The 25,721-nt window shown below is 44.1% G+C and overlaps 1 protein-coding gene across 1 annotated transcript in view; it reads left to right on the forward strand.

Moving 5' to 3' along the window:
* The first annotated feature begins 20,360 nt into the window (after positions 1-20,360).
* The window catches only part of pknox1.1 (pbx/knotted 1 homeobox 1.1), a 103,636-nt gene continuing 98,275 nt past the window's right edge, over positions 20,361-25,721 (forward strand). The window contains exon 1 of the mRNA XM_060833889.1: positions 20,361-20,440. The gene's annotated coding sequence lies outside the window, so the exon portion shown is untranslated. The remainder of the gene's footprint in view (positions 20,441-25,721) is intronic.

The following is a 25,721-nucleotide window of genomic DNA, read 5'->3' on the forward strand; positions in this document are numbered from 1 at the left end:
CTTTTTCTGACTGGCAGCCAGTGACTAGTAGGATACCCTAGGCATTACTGTTCGAACCCCAGCTATTCCAGTGAATTTACATTAATGATTTGGATGAGGAACGAAGTGCAATATCTCCAAGCTTGCAGATGATGCAACGCTGGGTGGGAGGAGAATGCAGAGCTGTTTCCGTGGTTATTTGGAGAAGTCAGGTGAGTAGGGCAGTACATGGTGGATGAAATATGAGGTTGTCCACTTCTGAATGGCATTAGATTTGGAAAGAGGGAGATACAATGAGACCTGACTGACTTTGTACACCAGTCACTGAAGCATGCAGGTACAGCAGGTGCTCAGGAAGGCAAATGCTTTGTTGGCCTTCAGAACAAGAGGATTCAACGACAGGAGCAGGATATTGCAATTGTACAGGACCTTGGTGAGACCACACCTGGAGCAGTGTGTGCAGTTTTGGTCTCCTTATCTAAGGAAGCTGTTCAAGCTGTGGAAAGAGTGTCACAAAGATTTACCAGGATGATTCCTGCAATGGCAAGACTGATGTATGAAGTGAGAGTGGATTAGTTAGAACTATATTCACTGGAGTTTAACAGAATGAGGATGGTATCTCATACAAATCTATAAAATTTTATCAAGACCAGACAGGATAAAACAGGAAGGATGTTCCTGGTGACAGGAATCAAGAACAGGGGGTCATGGTTTAAGGATTTAGGATAGGCTGTTTCGGACTGAGATGAGGAGAAATTTCACTTAAGAGTGAGGAGCCTGTGAGATTGTCTGCTGCACAAAGTGGTTGAGGCCAAAACATTGAACATTTTCAAGAAGGAGTTGGGTATAGTTTTTGGGGCTAAAGTGATCAGTGGGTCTGGGCAAAAGGAGGGACAGAGATGGATGATCAGCCATGATCATGTTGAATGGTGGAACGGGCTGAAAGGGCAGCATTAGTCACTTTTGCTCCTATTTTCTGTGTTTCGTAAACAGGGATTTATCAGATGGCTGTTTTATTTCACAGCAGGGAATCTGATATTGTGAATGCAAGTTTTGTGGCAATGGCTTCCTGCAATGTGCAGATGAACAGAAGTGGAAGAATTGTTTACAAGGGAAGGTTGGAACTGGAGGCAAGTGACAGACACATACACACAGAGAAAAGGCACAGAAGTGTGCGATTGTTCTTCTGAACAGAAGCTGCCAAGTCTTCAGGGCGGCACGGTTGCTCAGTAGTTAGCACTGCTGCCTCACAGCACCAGGGACCCAGGTTCAATTCCACCCTTGAGCAACTGTGTGGAGTTTGCACATTCTCCCCGTGTCTGCGTGGGTTTCTTTTGGGTGCTCCTGTTTCCTTCCACAGTCCAAAGATGTGCAGGTTAGGTGAATTGGCCACGCTAAATTGCCTGTAGTGTTAGGTGCATGGCTCTGGGTGGGTTACTGTTTGGAGGGTTGGTGTGGACTTGTTGGGCTGAAGGGCCTGTTTGCACACTGTAGGAAATCTAATCTTTGCATGCAAAACAAATTCAAACTTTAGTTTAAACAAAATAAAAGTTGAAAATGTGTTGCTGGAAAAGCGCAGCAGGTCAGGCAGCATCCAAGGAGCAGGAGATTCGACGTTTTGGGCATAAGCCCTTCATCAGGTTCCTGAAACATCGATTCTCCTGTTCCTTGGATGCTGCCTGACCTGCTGCGCTTTTCCAGCAACACATTTTCAGCTCTGATCTCCAGCATCTGCAGACCTCACTTTCTCCACAAAATAAAAGTTGCCTTTCCTGTAGTGGCAGATGTAACTTTTGAATTGATGAATCAGAGACATTTGCCATGTGAATCCCGCATTCTGGAGATCATGGCCGGTCAGACAATAGAAGCTTGCTCTCTCTCCACGGTCGCTGCCTGACCCGCTGTGATCTCCAGCATTTGTTGTTTTCAGCACAGATTCCAGCATCTGCAGGAATTTGCTTGTTCCATGTGAACCAGTCGCTCTATACTCCTTGTAAACCAAGGGAAGGTTTAGGCAAAAGGTTTACTGAACAACTAGGGTCCGGCCAGCTGAAGAAGGAAAATCTGAACATCAGAATCAAAACATAAGAGTTACCAGTTGGTTTTCGTTCTCCCAATCATCGATTTTCCCTGTTTGTTTGCCTGTGTATAAGGGATGCTTATCAGGGGATTTGAGGTTTAGTAAATAGTGTTATATGGCAATAGTTTCTATCTGTTTACTTCTTCCTATAGCCTAATTACTTATAACAAATAATTCTTGTTTTTCATCAAACTTAGTCTGAATGTCAGGTATATTGGGATACCATGCATACCTTAATCAAAACTCAAACATTTAATTTGACTCTGGGAATAGTGGGGGCTTGATTAATGGAGTGCCAATCCAGTGGGTCATAACACAACCTTTGCCTGTTTTCACAATAAATATGTTAATTACTAGGTTTAATAAAGTGACTTTCTTGCAAGTATTGACTCTTCATTTCCACCCTAGCTTATTTTTCTAGACTTAAACAATAAGGATGTTGTTTAATTGGTGCAGATTCTGGGAGGAGGTGATGGCTTAATGGTATTATTTATCATTGAGACTCAAGGTTTGTGTAAAGATTTGTAGCTTGGATGTTGGTTGCCGTGGTTATGGGTATGTTAACCGAGCTGGGTCGTTGATTTGCCAACGTTTCGTCCCCTGTCTGGGTGACATCCTCAGTGTTTTGAAGCCTCCTGGGAAGCACTGTGGTACTGTGTTACTGGAATTTATTTAGTTCCGTTCCTGCTGCTGGTCAACCAGAATGGAACCAAATAAATTCCAGTAACAAAGTACCACAGCGCTTCCCAGGAGGCTTCAAAACACTGAGGATATCACCCAGACAGGGGACGAAATATCTGCAAATCAACTCCCCAGCTTGGCTAACATACCCATAACCACGGCAACCGACAAGACTATTAATCCAGAAACTCTGCAAATGTTATGGAGATCCAGGTTCAAATCCCATCATGGCAGGTGGTGGAATTTGAATTCAATTTTTAAAAATCTGGAATTAAGAACCTGCTGATCACTAGGAAACCATTACCATTTATCATAAAACCCATCTGGTCCACTAACGTCCTTTAGGGAAGGAAATCTGCCATTCTGACCTGGTCTGGCTTACATATGACTGCAGACCCACAGCTATGTGGCTAATTCTCAATTGCTAACTGAAATGGGCTAAGTAGACAGGCAGAAGGCTGGAGGAACACAGCAAGGCAGGCAGCAGCAGGAGGTGGAGAAGGCAATGTTTCAGGTGTAACCCTTCTTCAGGATGTTAAACCCAAAACGTCGATTTCTCCACCTCCTGATGCTGCCTGCCTTGCTGTGTTCTCCCAGCCTCCTGCCTGTCCCTCCTGATCCTGCCTGGTTTGCTGTGTTCCCCCAGCCTCCTGCCTGTCCCTCCTGATCCTGCCTGGTTTGCTGTGTTCCCCCAGCCTCCTGCCTGTTCCTCCTGATCCTGCCTGGTTTGCTGTGTTCCCCCAGCCTCCTGCCTGTCCCTCCTGATCCTGCCTGGTTTGCTGTGTTCCCCCAGCCTCCTGCCTGTCCCTCCTGATCCTGCCTGGCTTGCTGTGTTCCCCCAGCCTCCTGCCTGTCCCTCCTGATTCTGCCTGGTTTGCTGTGTTCTCCCAGCCTCCTGCCTGTTCCTCCTGATCCTGCCTGGTTTGCTGTGTTCCCCCAGCCTCCAGCCTGTCCCTCCTGATCCTGCCTGGTTTGCTGTGTTCCCCCAGCCTCCTGCCTGTTCCTCCTGATCCTGCCTGGTTTGCTGTGTTCCCCCAGCCTCCTGCCTGTTCCTCCTGATCCTGCCTGGTTTGCTGTGTTCCCCCAGCCTCCTGCCTGTCCCTCCTGATCCTGCCTGGTTTGCTGTGTTCCCCCAGCCTCCTGCCTGTTCCTCCTGATCCTGCCTGGCTTGCTGTGTTCCCCCAGCCTCCTGCCTGTTCCTCCTGATCCTGCCTGGTTTGCTGTGTTCTCCCAGCCTCCTGCCTGTTCCTCCTGATCCTGCCTGGTTTGCTGTGTTCCCCCAGCCTCCTGCCTGTTCCTCCTGATCCTGCCTGGTTTGCTGTGTTCCCCCAGCCTCCTGCCTGTCCCTCCTGATCCTGCCTGGTTTGCTGTGTTCCCCCAGCCTCCTGCCTGTCCCTCCTGATCCTGCCTGGCTTGCTGTGTTCCCCCAGCCTCCTGCCTGTCCCTCCTGATCCTGCCTGGCTTGCTGTGTTCCCCCAGCCTCCTGCCTGTCCCTCCTGATCCTGCCTGGTTTGCTGTGTTCCCCCAGCCTCCTGCCTGTCCCTCCTGATCCTGCCTGGCTTGCTGTGTTCCCCCAGCCTCCTGCCTGTCCCTCCTGATGCTGCCTGGTTTGCTGTGTTCCCCCAGCCTCCTGCCTGTCCCTCCTGATCCTGCCTGGCTTGCTGTGTTCCCCCAGCCTCCTGCCTGTCCCTCCTGATCCTGCCTGGTTTGCTGTGTTCCCCCAGCCTCCTGCCTGTCCCTCCTGATGCTGCCTGGTTTGCTGTGTTCCCCCAGCCTCCAGCCTGTCCCTCCTGATCCTGCCTGGTTTGCTGTGTTCCCCCAGCCTCCAGCCTGTCCCTCCTGATCCTGCCTGGTTTGCTGTGTTCCCCCAGCCTCCTGCCTGTTCCTCCTGATGCTGCCTGGTTTGCTGTGTTCCCCCAGCCTCCTGCCTGTCCCTCCTGATCCTGCCTGGTTTGCTGTGTTCCCCCAGCCTCCAGCCTGTTCCTCCTGATCCTGCCTGGTTTGCTGTGTTCCCCCAGCCTCCTGCCTGTCCCTCCTGATGCTGCCTGGTTTGCTGTGTTCCCCCAGCCTCCTGCCTGTCCCTCCTGATGCTGACTGAAACTTGAAAGGGTTCAGAAAAGATTTACAAGCATGTTGCCAGGGTTGGAGGGTTTGACCTAAAGGGAGAGGCTGAACAGGCTGGGGCTGTTTTCCCTGGAGCGTCGGAGGCTGAGGGATGATCTTATAGAGGTTTATAACGTCATGAGGGGCATAGATAGGATAGATAGACAAAGTCTCTTTCCTGGGATAGGGGAGTCCAGAACTAGAGGGCATAGGTTTAGAGGGAGAGAGGAAAAATCTAACATGGATCAAAGGAACAACTTTTTCACGCAGTGTGGTGCATGTATGGAATGAGCTGCCAGAGGAAGTGGTGGAGGCTGGTACAATTGCAACATTTAATAGGCTTCTAGATGGGTATATGAACAGGAAGGGTTTAGTGGGATATGGGCCAAGTGCAGGCAAATGGGAATAGATTAGGCTAGGATATCTGGTCAGCATGGACCAGTTGGACCGAAGGGTCTGTTTCTGTGCCGTACATCTCTGTGACTCTACGACTAACTCACTGGAGGAGGAAGCTCGACAAATAGCCCCCTCCTCAATGGTGGAGGAGCCCAGAACATCAGTGCAAAAGGTCATAGAACATAGAAAAGTACAGCACAGGACAGGCCCTTCGGCCCACGACGTTGTGCCGAGGATTGTTCCTAATCCAAAATAAAATAACCTAACCTACGCACCCCTCAATTCACTACTATCCATGTGCATGTCCAGCAGTCACTTAAATGTCCCCAATGACTCTGCTTCCACCACCACCACCGGCAACACATTCCATACATTCACAACGCTCTGTGTAAAGAAGCTACCTCTGACATCTCCTTTATACCTTCCTCCTAATATCTTAAGACTATGACCCCTTGTCCCAATCAATCCTGCCCTGTGGAAAAGTCTCTGGCTATTGACTCTATCCATTCCTCTCATTACTTTGTACACCTCGATCTGGTCTCTCTCTCCCTCCTTCTTGTCTCCAGAGAGAAAAGTCCGAGCTTATTCAACCTCTCTTCATAAGACAAGCCCTCCAGTCCAGGCAGTATCCTGGTAAACCTTCTTTGCACCCTGTCCAAAGCCTCTGTCTCTTTCCAATAATTGGGTGACCAGAACTGGACACAATATTCCAAGTGTGATCTCACCAGGGACTTGTAGAGCTGCAGCAAAACCTCGTGGTTCAGAAACTCGATCCCCCTGTTAATGAAAGCCAAAACACCATGTCCTTTCTTAACAACCCTATCCACTTGGGTGGCAACTTTGAGGGATCTATGCACCAAGATCTCTCTGTTCCTCCACACTGCCAAGAATCCTGTCTTTAATCCTAGAGCAGAGGCCCAAGAACAGAGCGCTGTGGGACCCCACTCAACACTCACCTCCAGGCAGAATACTTTCCATCTACAACCACTCTCTGCCTTCTGTCAGCCAGCCAACTCTGAATCCAGATAGCCAAATCTCCCTGTATCCAAACTTCCTGACTTTATGAATGAGCCTACCATGGAGAACCTTATCAAATGCCTTGCTGAAGTCTGTATGCACCACATCCACTGCTCGACCCTCATCAACCTGTTTCATCACCTCCTCAAAGAACTCAATAAGATTTGGGAGGCATGACCTGCCCCTCACAAAGCCATACTGACTGCCTGTAATCATGCTATGCTTTTCCAAATAGTCATAAATCCTATCCCTCAGAATTCTTTCCAAAACCTTGCTGACCACAGATGTTAGACTGACTGGTCTATACTTGCCAGGGATTTCCCTATTACCTTCTTAGTATTCACCTTCTTCCGGTACGACTCCCGTGGAGAGTGAGGAGGCAAAGATCTTCACCAGTGGCTTAGCAACCTCCTTTCTCACTTCCCGGAGCAGCCTGGGATAAATCTGGTCTGCCCTGGGGAATTATCAATCTTAATGTTTGCCAAAAGTTCCAGCACATCAACTTTATCAATCTTGTCTGTTCAAGCCTGTGTCCCAGCTCCTCAAAGTTCTCATTCACAACAAGGTCCATTTCCTTAATGAAAACTGAGCCAAAAGCTCATTTAGGGCTTGCCCCGATCTGCTCAGACTCCATGTATAAGGTTGAAGCTTTCACAACAATCTTCAGCCAAGTGGATGATCCATCTCAGCCTTCTTCAGTGGTCCCCAGCATCACAGATACAGGCTCCAGTCAATTCAATTCACTTCATGTAGGATCAAGAAACAGTTGGAGATGCTGGATACTGCAAAAGCTACAGATCCTGACAACATCCTGGCAATCGTACTGAATACGTGTGCTCCAGAACCTGGCTTCCCTAGCTAAGCTGTTCTGGTACAGTTACAACACTGGCATCTACCTGACTATGTGGAAAATTGCCCAGGTATCTTTTGTACACAAGAAGTAGAACAAATCCAACGTGGCCAATTCCCGCCCCATCAGTCCACTCTCGACCATCAGTAAGATGATGGAAGGGGTCAGTAACAGGGCTATCAAGCAGCACCTGCTCAGCATTAACCTGCTCAGTGACCCTCCTGTTTGGGTTCCCCCAGGGTCACTCAGCTCCTGACCTCATTACAGCCTTGGGTCAAACATGGATAAATGAGCTGAATCCCAGAGGGGAGGGGAGAGGGACAGCCCTCAACATCAAGGCTGCATTCAACCAAGTGTGGCATCACAGACCCCTAGCAAAACTGGAATCAATGGGTACTGGGGGTAAACTCTCTGGTGGTTAGAGTCATACCTGACACATAGGAAGATGATTGTGGTCAGTCAACTCAGCTCCAGGACATCTCTGCAGGAGTTCCTCAGAATAGTGTCCACGGCCCAACCATCTTCAGCTGCTTCATCAATGACCTTCCCTCCATCATAACGTCAGAAATGGGGATGTTTGCTGATGATTGCACAATGTTCAGCACCATTCACCACTCCTCAGGTACTGAAGCTGTCCATGTTCAAATGTAACAAGATCTGGACAATATCCAGGCTTGCGCTGGCAGTGGTCAGTAACATACATGTTCCACAAATGTCAGGCTATGACCATCACAAATAAGACATAATCTAACCACTGCCCCTTGACATTCAATGGTGTTATCATCACTGAATCCCCCACTATCAACATTCTGGGAGTTTTCATTGATCAGAAACTCAACTGGACTCACCACATCAACACAGTGTCTGCGAGAGCAGATCAGAGACTTGGAAAGTAACTCACCTTCTGACTCCCCAAAGCCTGTGCAGCATCTACAAGACACAAGTCAGGAGTGATGGAATACTCTCTGCTTGTCTGGATGGGTACAGACCCAACAACGCTCAAGCAGCTTCCAGGACAAAGCAGCCGCGTGACTGGCACTGCATCCACAAGCTTCCACCCCCTCCACCACAGACACTCAGTTGCTGCAGTGTGTATCATCTATAAGATGCACTGCAGAAATTCACCAAAGATCATTAGACAGCATCTTCCAAACCCCGTTCCATCCAGAATGACAAAGGCAGCAGACCCATGGGAACACCACCCCCTGCAAGTTCCCCTCCAAGCCACTCACCATCCTGACTTGGAAATACATTGCTGGTCACTGGGTCAAAATCCTGGAATTCCCTCCCTTAGGGCATTGTAGGTCAGTCTATAGCAGGTGGACTGCAGCAGTGCAAGAAGGCAGCTCACCCCCTTCTCAAAGGCAGCTAGGGACAGGCAATAAATACCGGCCAGCCAGTATTTCCACATACCACAAATAAATAAATAGATCCTCTACAGCTATATCGTGTAAAAAGTGAGGTCTGCAGATGCTGGAGATCAGGAGGAAGGGCTCTGGCCCGAAACGTCAAATTTCCTGTTCCTTGGATGCTGCCTAACCTGCTGTGCTTTAACCAGCAACACATTTTCAGCTACAGCTATATCGTGCCTAGATATCATGAGACACTCTGGTATATCTCTACAGATTACTTTAAGTTTCCTAAATAACATTACCAGATCTTCCCCTTTTCTTTTCTCGAAGTACAAGAATACTGTGTCTAACCATCCTATTATTTCAGTAATGACTAATCGGATAGTTGAAGATTCCCTTGTGAACTATCCATCTCGTCTTTGACCTCATGTTTGCTCTGGACTTGCCGTACGAGTTTTACAACATGGAAGAAACCTGTTGGTCCATCTTTCACATTCACCTCTCGATCACTAATGTACACAACAAACTGCAGGGGGCCCAGCACAAACCCTTCTGGAAACAGGTCACAAAAACACTCTTTGACCATCACTCTGTGCTTTCTTCCACTAAACTAATTTGGATCCAATTTGTCATATTGCCCTAGGTCCCACGGGGGAGTTTAGCTTATTAACCAGCCTTCCATGCAAGACTTAGTCAAAAACTTTACTGAAGTCTATGCAGACTATGTCAACTCATTGCCCTCATTCACACATTGAGTCACCTCCTCGAAAAACTCAAACCTAATTCAAACTCACCTGAGAAAGCCATGGTGATTATTCTTTTTTTTTAAAGATATTTTTATTAGAAATTTAATATTTTGACAGATTTACAAAAATAAACAACTTTCAAGCACAAACATTAATATAAAAATAGATCTTAAATATATAATCATCAAAATTCAAAGGAATGATACTAAAGAAGAAAGAAAAACAATGAAACTCAGTTAACTACTAATCTAATCCACAATTATCCAGAGTGTATAGTTGAGTCACTTACATCCTTCAAACAAGAGAAAATGTTCTCTAATACACTCATAACAGTATAATAAAAAGGAAACTATTTCCAAACAATAAGAACAAAAAAAAAATAAAACATGTTTGAATGGAGATCCTCCCCCTTGTTCTCAGGGGGCCTTACTTCCTTTCTAAAGGTCCACCATATCCTCTCCCAAACAGTGTCCCACCCTTGACCCGGGCGCTCCTTAATAGGATTTAGATATACCGAGCTAGAGTTAACAGTGAGCGCCCCACCCCCACCCATCCCCACCCATACCTGAGTATATCTGATAGCATCAATGCCACGTACAAACACACATAACTATAAAATTACAACTCCAACAAATTACAGTTAAGTATAATAACATAAAATAGCAAGGGAAGACAACCCTGCTCCCAGAAGCAAAAGTAGAGTAAAGTATCCATTTCTCCCCACGGAGTGTGGAAGAGGCAAGCCAACATAAATTGTCTCTTACGATTTATTTAAACGAGTCTAAAAGTTCCTTAGCCTCTTCTGGTGATCTAAAATTATACTCGGATCCTTCGTGGTTAAAGCATAGCGTCGCTGGGTAGCGTAAGGTGTATTGAATATTTAAGTTCCTTAGACATTTTTTCACCTCATCAAACGCCTTCCTCCTTCGGGCCAAAGCCGGGGAGAAGTCCTGAAATAACATAATCTTGGATCCTTCATGGATCATAGCTTTAGGATCCTTTCCAAGCTTTCTGGAGGCATCCAGGAGTATCTGCCTCTCCCTATAACTCTGCAGCCGGAACAGGACCGGGCGTGGGCACTGGTTTGGGCCAGATCCGCGTACTGCGACCCGGTAGGCCCACTCCACCCTTACCCGGTCAGTTTCAGCCCCCAGGTTTAAAAGCTGGGGCAGCCATCGCTCCAGAAATACTGCTAACTGTCCCTTCTCTTCTTGTTCAGGGAGGCCCAGAAGACGGATATTCTTTCTCCGATTTCTATTATCCAGGTCATCCATGTAGATTTCAAAGGCCCGGACTCTCTGCTCCAGAGCTCGCGCCTGTTCTGCAGCTGTTTGTGCTGCAGCCTCGGAGGTCGTGGCCTTTAGCTCCGCCCCCTCCACTCGGCCCTGTAATTCCTCGAGAGCCTGGCTGTACTTTTGTAACTTTTCTTCGAATGAGTTCCATCTCTGTCTGGATTCTGCGATGAAATTGACGAGTGTCGTTTCCAGCCTGGCAATCATCTCTTCAAGGCCTGTTTTTACATCAGCTGCAGCCGGAGGAGGAGAGGAGGGTGGGGGAGGGGTCTTTGTTTTCTGAGAGCTGCGGGATCCCTTTGGTTTATTCATTATCCACTTAATATTAAACTGCTTAAATATAATAGTAAGCAGCTAATTAAGGTTAGAAATTTTTTTGGGTGGTTTGGTAAGTGTGGTGGGAGTGAGTAACTCACTTTACCCAGGTTTTGGGAAGAGCTCTGTAAACTCAGACTTGCTGAGTCCCCGCCATCTTGGATCCCCCCGGTGATTATTCTTGATTTGGTTGTACGTTTGCTCGCTGAGCTGGAAGGTTTGTTCTCAGACGTTTCGTCACCATGCTAGGTAACATCATCTGTGAGCCTTCAATGAAGTGCTGGTGTTCTGTCCCGCTTGCTATTTATGTGTCTTGGTCTGTGATGGTGGGTGATATCACTTCTGGTTCTTTTTATGAGAGGTTTATAAATGGGGTCCAAATCCATATCTTTGTTAATGGAGTCCCAGTTTGAATGACAGGCCTCCAGGAATTCCCGTGTGTGTCTGTTTAGCCTGTCTTTGGATGGATGTGTTGTCCCAATCGAACTAGTGTCTCTCTTCGTCTGTGTGTATGGATACTAGTGATAGTTGGTTATGTCTTTTGGTGGCTAGTTGGTGCTCATATATCCTGGTGGCTAGTTTCCTGCCCATCTGTCCAATGTAATGTTTGTTATGTTTGAAAATGTGGGTGGACTATACCTTTAACAGAGTTAAAAGCTAGCAGTGACAGCACCGAGTGTTCGCAATAAGATACAATTTAACATATGCTTCAGCTACTGGGGTAGCTAGTTGCCTGGAAACAACAAAACAGATTTGAATTAGACCAATCAGTTTCAATTATCCCCCGGAAAATACCAAACTCCAATCCAATTTGAATTGAGTATATTAACAATCTTAAAAGCAAGTGACACAATCCGATGCTTTGGGGGTATAAGAGTGGGGGGAAATTGAACATTTGAGAGGAGAACTGCCAAGCCCAAGCATATAAAAAGATAGCCTGAAAATAGCTCTCTTAAAGGCACCTTTATTGATTAGTAACCTGTGAAGCAGAAATCCCTCAAAAGAAAAGAAGATTGGAATTCAGAGAAAACGAAAGCTGCCTGGTTTTGAGATAAGAAGTTTTGTTTCGTAAATCGTAGTCAGAAGTTATATCGGATCAGTATTATAGAAGGGAAGGTAACAGGTAGGTTAGAGGAAGGAATTGTGAATAGTGTTAGTTAATCATTCTCTGTTATACTTTAAGAAATAAAGTTGTCAATTTTTACTTTAAGTAGTTCTTGGCCACTTGAATTTTCACAGATTACTGCACGGGATAAATCTTTTCTGTGTCGCTGGTTTTAAATTAAGCTGGAGAGTTTATCCTGTGTTGTAACACTTGCAGGATGTTTTGTATATGATGTTTGTCCTGCTGGGATTGTTGGTATAGGGTCCTTTAAATTCATCAGGAGCTGTTTCAGTGTGATAGTGGGTTTGTGAGCTACCTTGATACCAAGGGGCCGGAGTAGTCTGGTTGTCATCTCTAAGATGTCTTTAATGTATGGCAGGGTGGCTAGACTCTCTGGGTGTGTGGTTTCTTCTTGTTTAGGATTGTTGTGTAGGAATCGGCGGTCTGCGCTTATCGGGTACTCGTTGTTTCTGAAAACATTGTACAAGTGTTTTTCGTCAGCTTCTCACAGTTCCTGGGTGCTGCAGTGTGTTGTGGCTCGTTTAAATAATGTCCTGATGCAGCTCAGTTTGTGGGTGTTGGGATGATGACTCCTGTAGTTGAATATCTGGTCAGTGTGTGTGGCTTTGCTGTAAACGCTGGTCTGCAGCTCTCCATTGGCTTTCCATTCTACTGTGACGTCTGGGAAGGGGAGTCTGTTGTTGTCCTCTGAAATGTCTGAGAACAAATCTATCAGCTCAGTGAGCAAACTCACAACCTGATCCACAGCCTGAGCTACAAATTTTCTCCAAAATCATATTCTTGATTTATTCATGCTCCTCAAAATGGTGATTAATTCTGTCCCTCAGATTTTTTTTCCAAAAGATTCACAATCTGTAGCTTCCTGTTTTAACCATATCACCTTTCCTGACTAATGTTACATTAGCTGACCTCCAGTCCTCTGGCACCTCTCCTGTGCCTGGAGGGGATTTGAAAATTAATGTAAGAATCCCTGCAATCTCCTCTCACAGCAGATTTGGATACATCTCATTTGGACCTGGGGGACTTCCACAACAATAAACTTGATAAGACTGTTTAGAGAGACAGATAGAGAGAGAGAGAGAGAGAGAGAGAGAAAGACCGAGAGAGAAAGAAAGAGAGAGAGAGACAGTGGATTTTATTTGTCATTTCTACCATATACAATTGATTCAGTAAAAACGAGAGAGTCTTCCTCCAGGACCGAGGGTGCTACATGGGCAACACAAACTACACAATCGTACACGACATAAAGTGCAAAACACGCAAGTTACAGTGTAATTAAAGAATGATAAATAATAGACATTTTTCTAGCAGCAATTATTAATTTTTACTTTAGCTAGTTCTTGGCCTATCGAATTTTCACAGATTACTGCACAGAATAAATCTTTTCTGTGTTGCTGGTTTTAAATTAAGCAGAATTTCAGATGGGAAAGTGTCCGATCATACTGTGTTAAGGAGCCTGATGGTTTAGGAGGAAGACACTGTTACACAGTCTGGCTGAGAGAGACCGAATGCTCCAGTATCTTCTGCCAGATGGCAGGAGGGAGAAGAGTTTGAGTGAGGGGTGTGTAGGGCCTTCCACAATGGTCTTAGCCTTTCGGATGCAGCGTGTGGTGTAAGTGTCTGTAATAGAGAGGAGAGAGAGACCCCAATGACCCTCTCAGCTGTCCTCACCATCCGTTGTAGGGTCTTACAATCCAAGATGGTGCAATTCCTGAACCAGACAGTGATGCAGCAGCTCAGGGTACTCTCAATGAACTCTCTGTAGAATGGGGTGAGGATGGGAGGGGGGTTTGGGAGGTGGGCTTTCCACAGTCTGCGCAGAAAGTAGAGACGCTGCTGGGGTTTCTTGGCTATGGAGCCGGTGTTGAGGGACCAGGCCTAATGCATCCTGCTTGTCAATTATAACTTATTAAAGTGTACCATAAGTAAACCCATTTCCTTGATATCTCCCTCCCTTCTCTATCATGAATACAGATGCAAAGTACTCATTTGAACACTATCTATGTTTTCCAGCTCCATCCACATTTTGTCACTTAGGTCCCTGATGGTCCTCACTCCTTAAAATAAATGCAAAATACTGCGGATGCTGAAAATCTGAAACAGATATTCTGAAGACTCGAAATGTTAACTCTGTTTGTCTCTCTATAGATGCTGCAAGATCTGCTGAATTTCTCCAGTTTCTTCCCACTATTTCCCAGGGTTATCTCCTTGCCCCAAAGATGCAAATGCCTTTAGACTTTCCTTTACGTTATGCAGTACTTATTTCTCATATACATCACTACCCCCTCCCCGCTCACAGCCCTGACCCCCACATTGTCCTTTCTGCCTCCAGGGTTTCAAGAACGTAGTGTCTACTATAAGCTTTTTGCCTTCATGCAATTTGGTGACTCCAGCACAACAAGGAAAAACAAATAGGCTAGACCTTGTCTTATATTAAAATTGTGGATCAGTGGTGCTAGAAGAGCACCGTAATTCAGGCAGCATTTATTAAAATTGGCCTTGCCCCAATTCAAAACTTTTATTTTTGGTCCAACTTTGGTTTTTTTTCCATTGCTATCTTAAGGTTTTTACAGAATTATAGTTACTACCACTAAATCCTTTATCTCTTACACTTGGGCCACTTGCCTGGCTTCATTCCCTAAATTTAGGTTGAGCATTGTCCCCTCTTGTCGGAGTTTCCACATGCTCTTGTGGACAAAAATTTAAGAATTCCACCCACTCTCAGCCTTTCATATTTTGTCTGTCCTAGTTAATTAGGGAATTGAAATCCCTCATATTATTATCCTATTAATTTTAAAATTCTGTGAAATTTGTCTTGATATCTGCCTTCTGTCTCCCCCTGACCGTTTGGGTGTGGATTGCATGCTGTCAATAATGTGATTGCTCTTTTTTGTTTTTAAGTTCTACCAAAGGCCCTCAATTGAGGAGCCTTCTAACATATCATTCCTCCTATGACAGACATTGACTCTTTGATCAATATTGCAAAGCATCTCTTTAACACCTGACCCCATACACTCGATCTCACTTGAAGAATCTATACCTTGGAAATTTGAGCTGCCATATCTGTCCCTACCTCAACCATGTCTCTGTAATAACAATGCCATCATATCTCCATGTCAGTCAACACCCTCGACTCCTCTGCCTTACTTGTAAGATTTAGAGTCATAGAAATGTACAACAGGGAAACAGACCCTTTGGTCCAACTCAGACATGCCAACCAGGTATCCTAACCTATTCTAGTCCCATTTGCCAGCACTTGGCCCATATCCTTCTAAACCCTTCCTATTCATATACCCATCCAGATACCTTTTAAATGTTGTAATTATACGAACCTCCACCACTTCCTCGGAGTATCCTGAAGTAATAAAATGCCACTAACCTTTGCGCCTTCACTCTGCATGTCCTGCTTTTCAGACTAACTTGGCTTTTATTTCTTATTTGACTGTGCACTCGCACCATTATATGTCCATGCTGTGTCCCACCCCATTGCCAAATTAGTTCAAACCCCTAACAACCACACTCATAAACCACCACCACTATTCCCCCAATCCCTGCGAGCATATTGGTACTGTTGTAATTCAGATGCAATGAGTCATACTAGTACAGGTCCCACTTCCAACAGAAATGGACCCAATGATCTAGAAATCTAAAGCCCTTCTTCCTGCACCAACTCCTCTTCAGCCACACATTCACAGAAATATAGGAGCAGGAGTAGGCCATTCAGCCCCTTTTCCACCATTCACTAAGATCAAGGCTGACTTCATATACCTGCCTTTGCCCCATATTCCTTGATACCTTGGATGAACAAAAATGTATTTATCTCAGATTTAAAACTAAAGCACCAACTGCCCTTTGTGGAACAGAGTTCCAGATCTCTCCCACCTTTTTGTGTGTAGAAGTGCTTCCTAACACCTCTCCTAAACAGTCCAGCTCCAAACCTGCATATACAGAAAACCGACAAACACTGACTAAATACTCAACTACACCGCAACCATCCCAACACACACAAACGAAGCTGTATCAGAACACTATTCCAACGAGCCACCACACACTGCAGCACAGACGAACTTCGAAAAACAGAGGAGAACCACCTATACAATGTATTCAAGAAGAACGGATACTCAAAAAACACAGTGCGCAGATTCCTCAAGAACAAACCACGACAAGCAGACCAAATACAGCCAGAAACCCTAACCACCTTACCGTACATCAAAGAAGTTTCAGAAATGACACCAGACTACTGAGACCCCTCGGAATCCTAGTAGCACACAAATCCACCAACACTCTCAAACAAAACTAACAAAACTAAAAGACCCAGTACAACCCATGGACAAAACCAATGTCATCTACAAAATTCCATGCAAGGACTGCCACAAACACTACGTAGGACAAACAGGCAGAAAGTTAGCCACCAGGATACACGAACACCAGCTAACCACAAAAAGACACGACCCTCTCTCCCTCATAGCCCTACACACGGATGAAAAAAAACACAATTTCGACTGGGACAACACATCTATCCTGGGACAGGCTAAGCAAAGACATGCCAGAGAATTCGTAGAGGCCTGGCACTCCAACCACAACGCCATAAACAAACTCATAGATCTAGATGCCATCTATCAACCCCTCAGAAAACGAACAGGAAATGACATCACCACAAACCCCAGGAACCCCATCCAGGACAAACATATAAATAGAAAGCAGGAGACAACAGCTTCGCTTCACTTGGAGGTCACCACTGATGATGTTACCTAGCCAGGTAATGGAACGTCTGGATATCAAACCTACAGCTCAGCGAGCAAACCTACACCCTAAACCTCAACCTGAGCTACAAACCTACACCCTAAATTTATTAGAGAAAGTAAGGCAGGCCCTCCAACGCTGGGAAGATCTCCTGATATCCTGGCTAGGAAGAATAGCTTCAGTCAAGATGAATATTCTCCCTCGCCTATTATACCCCATGAGAATGCTTCCTTTGATGTTGCCGAGACAGGTGCTGCGTAAGATTTATGGTCGGCTTGGCTCTTTTATTTGGAGTCATAGACGGACCCTTATTAAATTAGAAAAGCTGTAGCTCCCCCAAGTAAGGGAAGGTCTAGATTTTCCAGACTTCAAGAAGTACTAACTGAGCTCTCTGTTATCTTATGTGGATGATTAGGTCTCTTGTGCTTCACTATCAATTTGGCTGGATATTGAGGCTTCCCAAGCAAAGTGTCCCCTCATCAATCTATTATTTATGGATAAGAGGAGAGTTATTGTGGATCATTGTAAAAACCCGATAGTACTAAACATAATCAAAGCTTGGAGAATGATGCGACAGGGTGAGGGTAATTTACAAAAAACCTCCCCCTTTACCCCCATAGTGGGAATGTTGGGATTTCAGGATCAGTGGTGCTGGAAGGGCACAGCAGTTCAGGCAGCATCCAACGAGCAGTGAAATTGATGTTTCGGGCAAAAGCCCTTCATCAGGATTTTTACCTATGTTTGGATTTCAGCCAGGCTTGACAGATGCTGGATTTAAAATTTGGGAGTCCAGAGGTATCTCCTGTTTGGGAGATCTATTCAATGGGGAGATCATGATATCCTTCAAACAGTTGTGTTAGAAGTTCGGGTTTTCAAGTACGAAACTTCGTACAAAAAAAGACCACATTGATGACTAATTGGTACAAATCAGATATGGACAGGAGAATGATTCAGCCGATGGGTGCACCCTCAGTCAGCACTCTCCACCACTCGCTAGGTAATAAGGTATCGAAGGTTCTGGAACGGTTATATAAACCCTGGACTCAAGAATTTGGGATGGAAATCTCAATGTGGGAGGATATCTGGGAAAATGCCAGGAAGATCTCTATCTGTAATAGAACTCAGGCTATTCAACTGAAGATACCACATCGGGCTCATATGGCACCACAGCGGCTTGCAAAGTTCAAGGCAGGAGCACCCCCAATGTGCCCTAAATGTAAAATAGAAGTTGGGACTCTCACTCATTGTTTGTGAACATGCCAGAAGATTCGTAGATATTGGGACAGTGTAGCGAATGCCTTGGCAAAGATTTTGGGAATGGAGATTGGGTTGGACCTTGTGTCTCTCCTTTTGGGCTTTCCAAATCTTCATTCTCTCAATGCATACAGGAAGAAACTATTTACTATCGTCTCTTTTTGTGCGAGGAGAAACATTTTAGTAAGTTGGGTATCGGAAAATCCCCCGGAACTTCTAAATTCGTATAGGATAGTTATGGAATATATTCCCATGGACTTCCTTACGAATATGGTGCACCAAAAAATTGAATTATTTTATAGGACGTGGCAGCCCTTTTTGAACCACACCGGTGCAGGTGTATCAGCCATACTGTTTTGGGCCTTTGTTTATCCGTGAGGATGATGTTTGTTGGTTCGGTGGCCCCTGGGGGAAGAATCCCTTATAAATGCGGGTTTTGTTATGATTTGATATAATTTTATTTTGAATGCTTATTTATTTATTTACCTTCTTTTTTTGTTGTTAGTTATGTACTATATATAGAATTATTTTCTATATATAGAGTCTTCTTTCTTATATCTTATTTTGTGTTTTAGTAGTTTGTACAGTAGATTAGTAGATAGTTTTCTTAATTTTATATTGATGCTGTAAAGTGGTTACACTATTTTGTGTTAATTTTGTAATTTTGTAAAAAAAACTCAAAACCCTTTTTTTTCAATATTAAAAATATTTACAACAAAAAAAAGGCATACGGTGTAATCGCTTTTATTGATAGAGGGATTGAGTTTCAGAGCCACGAGGTCAAGCTGCACCTGTACAAAACTCTGATGTGACTGCACTTGGGAGTATTGCATACAGTTCTGGTCACCGCATTATAGGAAGGATGTGGAAGCTTTGGAAAGGGTTCAGAGGAGATTTACTACGACGTTGCCTGGTATGGAGGAAAGGCCCTATGAGGAAAGATTGAGGAAATTGAGGCTGTTTTCATTAGAGAGGAGTTTGAGGTGACTTAATTGAGACATATAAGATAATCAGAGGATTAGACGGTGCACAGTGAGAGCTTTTTTCCTCAGATAATGATGGCTAGCACGAGGGGACATAGCTTTAAATTGAAGGGTAATAGATATAGGACAGATGTCATAGGTAGTTTCTTTGCTCAGAGAGTAATAGGAGTGTGGAATGCCCTGCCTGCAACAAGTAGTGGACTCGTCAACTTTACATTTAAATGGTCATTGGATAAACATATGGATAAAAATGGAATAGCGTATGTTAAATGGGTTTCACATTGGTTCCACAGGTTGGCACAACATCAAGGGCCCTCACAGCGCTGTAATGTTCTATGTTCTATATCAGTTAAACATCTAAATTCTAGAGAAACAGGCCTAATTTGTAATATTTAATTCATCTGCTCCAGTCGCATATCCTCAATAATGTTTAATTCCCCTTATCCACCCCCACCTTACAAATATTTAAAGATTCTGCATTCATCACATTTTTGAGGAGAATTCCAAAGAATCACAACCTTTGATATCATTTTTTTCCTTCATTATTGGAAAAATGGGTGACCTATTATTTTGAAACTGGGATGCCTAGTCCTAAGTTATCCCATAACAGCTAACCTGAGAATGCAACTTTAAATAAAACGGTTTTGTGATCTACACATGAAAGAAGTGAAACTATCACTGTATTCTAACAGATGAAAGGCTTAACAATCAATTTTTCAATGTATAATTTCAGTGACATCACACTGTAAATTTTTCCTATAAATTCTGTGTTACGATCGAGCCCTCCACTATCGCCTGATGAAGGAGCGTCGCTCCGAAAGCTAGTGTGCTTCCAATTAAACCTGTTGGACTATAACCTGGTGTTGTGTGATCTTTAACTTCATAACAGGAAAAGTAGTCATAGAGATGTACAGCATGGAAACAGACCCTACGGTCCAACGCGTCCATGCCAACCAGATATCCCAACCCAACCTAGTCCCACCTGCCCCATATCCCTCCAAACCCTTCCTATTCATATACCCACCCAAATGCCTTTAAAATGTCAAATATCACACAACACCAGATTATAGTCCAACAGGTTTAATTGGAAGCACTATCTTCGGAGCATTGCTCCTTCATCAGGTGGCTATTAAATGTTACAATTGTACTAGCCACTTTATCACAATATCCACAGGCTGCAAAAGGATGGACTGAGAACAGGCCCGACCTGGCTCTGACCCAGGGGACGGGGGCGGGGCCGGGGTGTGTGTGCGGACTTGTCCTGCAGGGGGCGGTGCTAGAGGCGCGGGCTGGGGCGGGACCGGTCAAAGCCCCGCCCTTCTGATGAATATGTGGCGTCGTGTCCATTGTTGAAGGTGGGCCATTTGTGGGGCATGACCCACCCCCTTATGAATATGCAGTGAGTTACGCGCTGTGCGTGCCGGCTGTGGGGCGCACGGTGCGGCGTGTACGTGCTGACGTTGTGCGCTGTGTGGGGCTGATTGCTGCAGCGAGGTGTCAGTCTGATGAAGATTGGCATTCAGGTAAGCTGTCAGTCAGCGCCCGCGGCCGGCCCCGCTTCCCGCCGCTGCCGCCGCCTGGCTGCCCGCCTTCCGCCTAGCGGGCCCGGGGCTCAAGGGAAGGTTGGGGAACAAAACCACCCGCTACCTCAGCCCGTCCTCACTCGGAGCGGGAGCGGCGTCCAGCTTCGGCCCAGCCCGGGGCCTTTCCCTTTGTGTCGCCGCCTGCGGATGGCGACGGGGCCGGCGATGGGGGGTGGGGGGTGAAAGAGGGTGAGGCGCGCCTGTGCGCGTGCCCGTTCTTGCTGCTTGGGGAGCGGGTGTCGGGGCCGCGCAACGGGGGTGGGTCGCGGGGCGCAGTCCCGCGGAGCTTCCTGGTTGGTTGGAAAATGGCGCAATTGGACAATGGCGGCGGGGCGGTCGGGTGGCTTTTTGTTTTAATAAAAAGCAGCAGAGGCGAGTGCGCCCTCCGGCCCGGGTCTTAGCACCAAGCTGATGGACAGGCCCAGGCTTCATAGCCAGACGCACAATACTTCAACAACTGACTGTATCCTGATTAAAAACAAAACAGTGAAACTCAAAATGAAGTGAGAGACAAAAGCTGCGTGCTGACGGCAAATGGTCAAAGCAGTAAGACTGGCTTATCATGCCAGGCTGAATGGTATCTCCACAGGTAGATCTGAAATCAAAACATCACCAAATAATATTCTTGGCATGGGACAGAAAACTCTCCTTGTCTACTCTTCACCAAATTTCTTTTACAAATTCTGCTTAAACCACCAATTCAATAAGTGTCTTCCAACATCCAATTGATTTGACTAAAATATTATGTCACCTTCCAATATCCATCATAATCCACAAGGATATCCACAGTTTTGTCAACTTCAGTGAATGTTTTTAACAATAGGCAATGAACAAGGAGTTAAATATTATAATGTAGTCTCCGTGACTTGACTTTCCAGTTTTTCATCGAATGGTGTGACAATTACTTAATAAGAAAATGTGCCTGTTTTTGATAATTGCTCCTTTGCAAATATGAACAAATTTATGAGCTGGAAGTCTGTGGGCATTTTTGCAGTCCTTCATGTAAACATTTCTCAGTGCATACAACACATCTGTATCCCAGCCCCAGCTCACAATCAATGTCTCCAAGGGATTGTCATGACCTTTCTGCTCTGCCAACTCTGTTGCTGATGCAACTTTAGACTATCGATGGACCAACTCTGGATGTATTTTGGGAGATGATCTCACCTTTAAATGCTGCTCCACAAAATCCTGGCATTATTTGCCGAAGTTTCAGTCAAAGTCTGAACTTCCCAAGGTTTGTAAGTCAGTTTGAAAATCTGGTCTGCCTAATATAATGTCAGCTTCAAATAGGTGCTGCACATTAAAGGCTATGGTGTACGGTGTCCTAGAATTATAGAATTGTGGAAAAAGGCCATTCTCGATTGAAAGATTGGAACAGAAAACAGGGTTGCAGTTGAAATTTTCTTAGTTTGGCAAAAATGTTGTCCCTCAGGAGCTACTGTCATTCACGATCTTTCACACAAATCATTTGGATTGAGTAGTTGGAGATATGCAGTTTGACACCATGTTGAGAGTATAGGTGGAAGTTGTACCAACTTACAAGAAGACAAATAGATTTAATATGACAACAGCAGAAGTAGGCCAATCAGCCCATCATGGCTGATCTGATAACCCTCAGCTTCATTTTCTTGCCTTTTCCCCAACACCTTTGATTCGCTTACTGATTAAAAATCTGTCTCAGCCTGAATATACTTAATGACCTAACCTCAACAGCCCTCTGTGGTAAAGATTTCCACAGATTCACTACTGAAAGAAGAAAATTTTCCTTCGTCATAAATGTGCAATCTCATATTCTGAAATTATTCCCTCTGACCCCAGACTCTCCTATAAGGGGTAACAACCTTTACGCATTTACCCTGCAAAGCCCCTTAAGAATCTTGAATGTTTCAATCAGGTTGACTCTCATTTTTCTAAGTTACGAGCCCAACCAATACAATTTCTTCATGTAAGACAATTCTTCCATACCCTTCTCTTTCTTTCTTTCTTTCAATAAGGTGCCCAAAACTCTTTACAGTACTCCAGCCTGACTAATACCTTGTACAGTTTTAGCAAACTCTCCCTATCTGTACAGGTAGTTCTCTGATTAACGTGATGGTTGCATTCTTGTGCAACCCTGTGTTATATAAAAATCGCTTAAAGTGTTGGTAATGTAATCATGCTTGAGAAAGTGTCCCCAATTTGTCAATTGCGTTGCAGTGAATTCACATTAACAAAATGCATGTTAAAGCAGAACAACCAATTTAATCCATTTCCTTTGAAGTAAAGGCCAATATTCTCTTTGCCTTCCCTGTTATCCACTGAACTTGGTTGCTAGCTTTTTGTGATTCATTTATGAGGACTTTCAAACCACTATTTTGTAGCTTTCTGAAGTCTTTCTCCATTTAAGTAATATTTGGCTCTTCCATTCATCCTACTAAAATGTGTAACCTCACGTTTCCACATTATATTTCACCTACCAAGTCTTTTGCCTTGGTAGGTGATCTGACTATGTCCCTGCCATTTTTGTGTCATCTGAAAACCTGGCTGTAGTATATTCACCTTCCTCTTCCAAATCAGTAACAAATATTGTAAATAATTGTAGTCCCAACACTAATACCTGTGCCAAACCATTCGTTAGAGTTTATTATTCTGAAAGTGTCCTCTTATCCCAAATCTCCATCATAGTTAGCCAATCCTCTGTCTGTACTAATAGACAAGTTATAACACTGTCGGCTTATTGGGTAGCCTGATATGTGGCCTTTTATCATTACCTTCTGAAAATCCACATATATCCACTATCCTTTATCGATCCTGTTTGTTAGTTCCTCAAAAAACTCCAGTATGTTTATCGAGCACGATTTCCCCTTTGTGAAGCCATGCTGATTCTGCATATCATATTCTATATTTCTATATGCTTTGCTGTTACATTCTTTATAATACACTTACAATTTCCCAAAACTGGAGGGTTTGTGCATAAGGACAGGATGGATAGGTTGAGTCATTTTTCATTGGAGAGTAGGAGGTTGAGAGGTAACCTTTTGGAGGTTTATAAAATCATGAGGGGTAAAGATAGAGAAAAATGGTGAATGTCGTTTCCTAGTGTGGGGACTTTCAAGGCTGGGGGCATGTTTTTAAGATGAAAGGATGAAAAGATTTAACAAAGACATGAGGGGCAATTTTTAAAAAAAATGTGTGGAATGAACGTCCAGAGGAAGTGGTGGATGCAGGTACAGTGCCAACATTTAAAAGATATTTGAATAATTACATGAATAAGTAATGTTTGGAGGAATATGGGCCAATCACAGGCAGGTAGGACTAGTTTTGTTTGGGATTATGGTCAACATGGACTGATTGAACAGAAGGGTCTGTTTCCATGCTGTATGACTGTACAATAAAAGATGGCCTATAGCTATTTGCCTTTTGTCTCCTTCCCTCTGTGGAATCTGTGATAAATGACAAATTAAATTTAACACAGAATGAGGCTATTCAAGTTGGTAGAAGAATTAAGGAGCAATTTATTTTTTGGAAAAGTGGTAAAAAAGTAGGATTGAGGAACAAGGACTCAAATGAATGCAGGTGTGCAAATGGTGAGGCTTTAGCATAATTAGCATCCAGGTAATTCTGCTGTAATGTGACAGTTGCGTTCTTGTGCTACGTGGTGTTAGAGAAAAATTGCACTTCAGAAACAGCATTACAGTCAACACATGTTTCAAACGTTCATGCTTTAGAAACACTGTCCCCAAATCATCAATCATGTTACAGTGAATTTACATTAACGAAACGCAGATTACAGAACCACCTGTACTGGAGTTTATTTCTCAAAGAATGAAATACAGAAACATGGTGTTGTTAAATTCATATACTGCATAATTATCCATCATTTGGAGTAATGCTTTCAATTCTGATTGACTAGCCATTCTATAAAGTAGAACATAAAATTATAAGAAATAAGAGCAGGAGTAGGCCATTCAGTGTGTGAAGCCTACCCACCATTGATGACTGATCTGATTGTGGTCTAAACTCTATTTTCTTATATGCCCTCCCTCCCATCTCCCCCTTGACTCCATTACTAATCAAAAATTGGTATAACATCCTTTGAACCGATTCAATAATCCAGCCTTTACTGGTGTCTGGGGAAGAGAATTCTGCAGACCAATTAACCACTGAGACAAATTTCTCATCATCTCTGTCTTACAACTTCCCAAAACTGGAGGGTTTGTGCATATGACCCCCAGTTTTAGATTCTTTCACAAGGGCAAACATCCTTCCGCCATCTATCTTGTCAACTCTTATCACCTGTCAGTCCTCTAAACTCTAATAGAGATAGATCCAACCTGCTCAGCCTGTCCTCAAAGACTGAGTACTCACCCCAGGAATCACCCAACTGAACCTACTTTAATTAACTTTCAATGCAAGTATATCCCTCATTAAGGACAGTGACCAAAACTGTACACAGAAGTCCAGCTGTTGTTTCATAGCAATCCTCTCAACGGTCTATTAAGATTTCTCTACTTTTATATTCTATCTCATTTAACTCATAACATTCTATTTGCCTTTCTAATTACTTGTTGTACCTATATTCCTGCTAAACTAATGCACAGAATTGAACAAAATACTCCAGCTGAGATTGAATATATATTTGTACTTTTAAAAATAGTTTTCTTGTTTTTGTACTCTATACACCTTCTGAACAAGCCTAGAAATGTTAATGCTTTGTTAGCCACCATCAACCTGTCCTTCAGTAATTTATGCACAGGTGACTCCCAGCTTCCTCTGCTCCACCAACTCCTTTAGAACAATACCACCACTGTTTCTCCATGTTCTTCCTCCCAAAATGAATTATTTCACACCTGTTTGCATGTGACTTCATCTGCCACCTGTCTGCTCACTTCACCAAATTATTAGAAAACATCAAAATGTTTCCTGTGCCTTAGCCATTTAAGAGGCAGTTTCAGTTCAGATTTAAATCTCAAATATTCGTGGGGAACAAATGCAGAATATATTATGTTCTCCAAATGAAACTTTCCAAATAAAACAGTCGGAATTACATGGCAACTTTGGTAGAGATCAACATTCTTTGAATTTGCAATATGAAGGAGGCCAATGAAGTCTTAACATTAATTGAAAGAACTGAAACAGCTCAGCCTCAAATTCTAATATGCTCTAAAAATCTTAACAAAACATCAACATTAAAATGCACTTTTTTATGAACATTCTGCTTTTAAAAAAAAAGCAGCAA

The sequence above is a fragment of the Hemiscyllium ocellatum genome, chromosome 12 (genome assembly GCF_020745735.1).
Source record: "Hemiscyllium ocellatum isolate sHemOce1 chromosome 12, sHemOce1.pat.X.cur, whole genome shotgun sequence".
NCBI lineage: Eukaryota > Metazoa > Chordata > Chondrichthyes > Orectolobiformes > Hemiscylliidae > Hemiscyllium > Hemiscyllium ocellatum.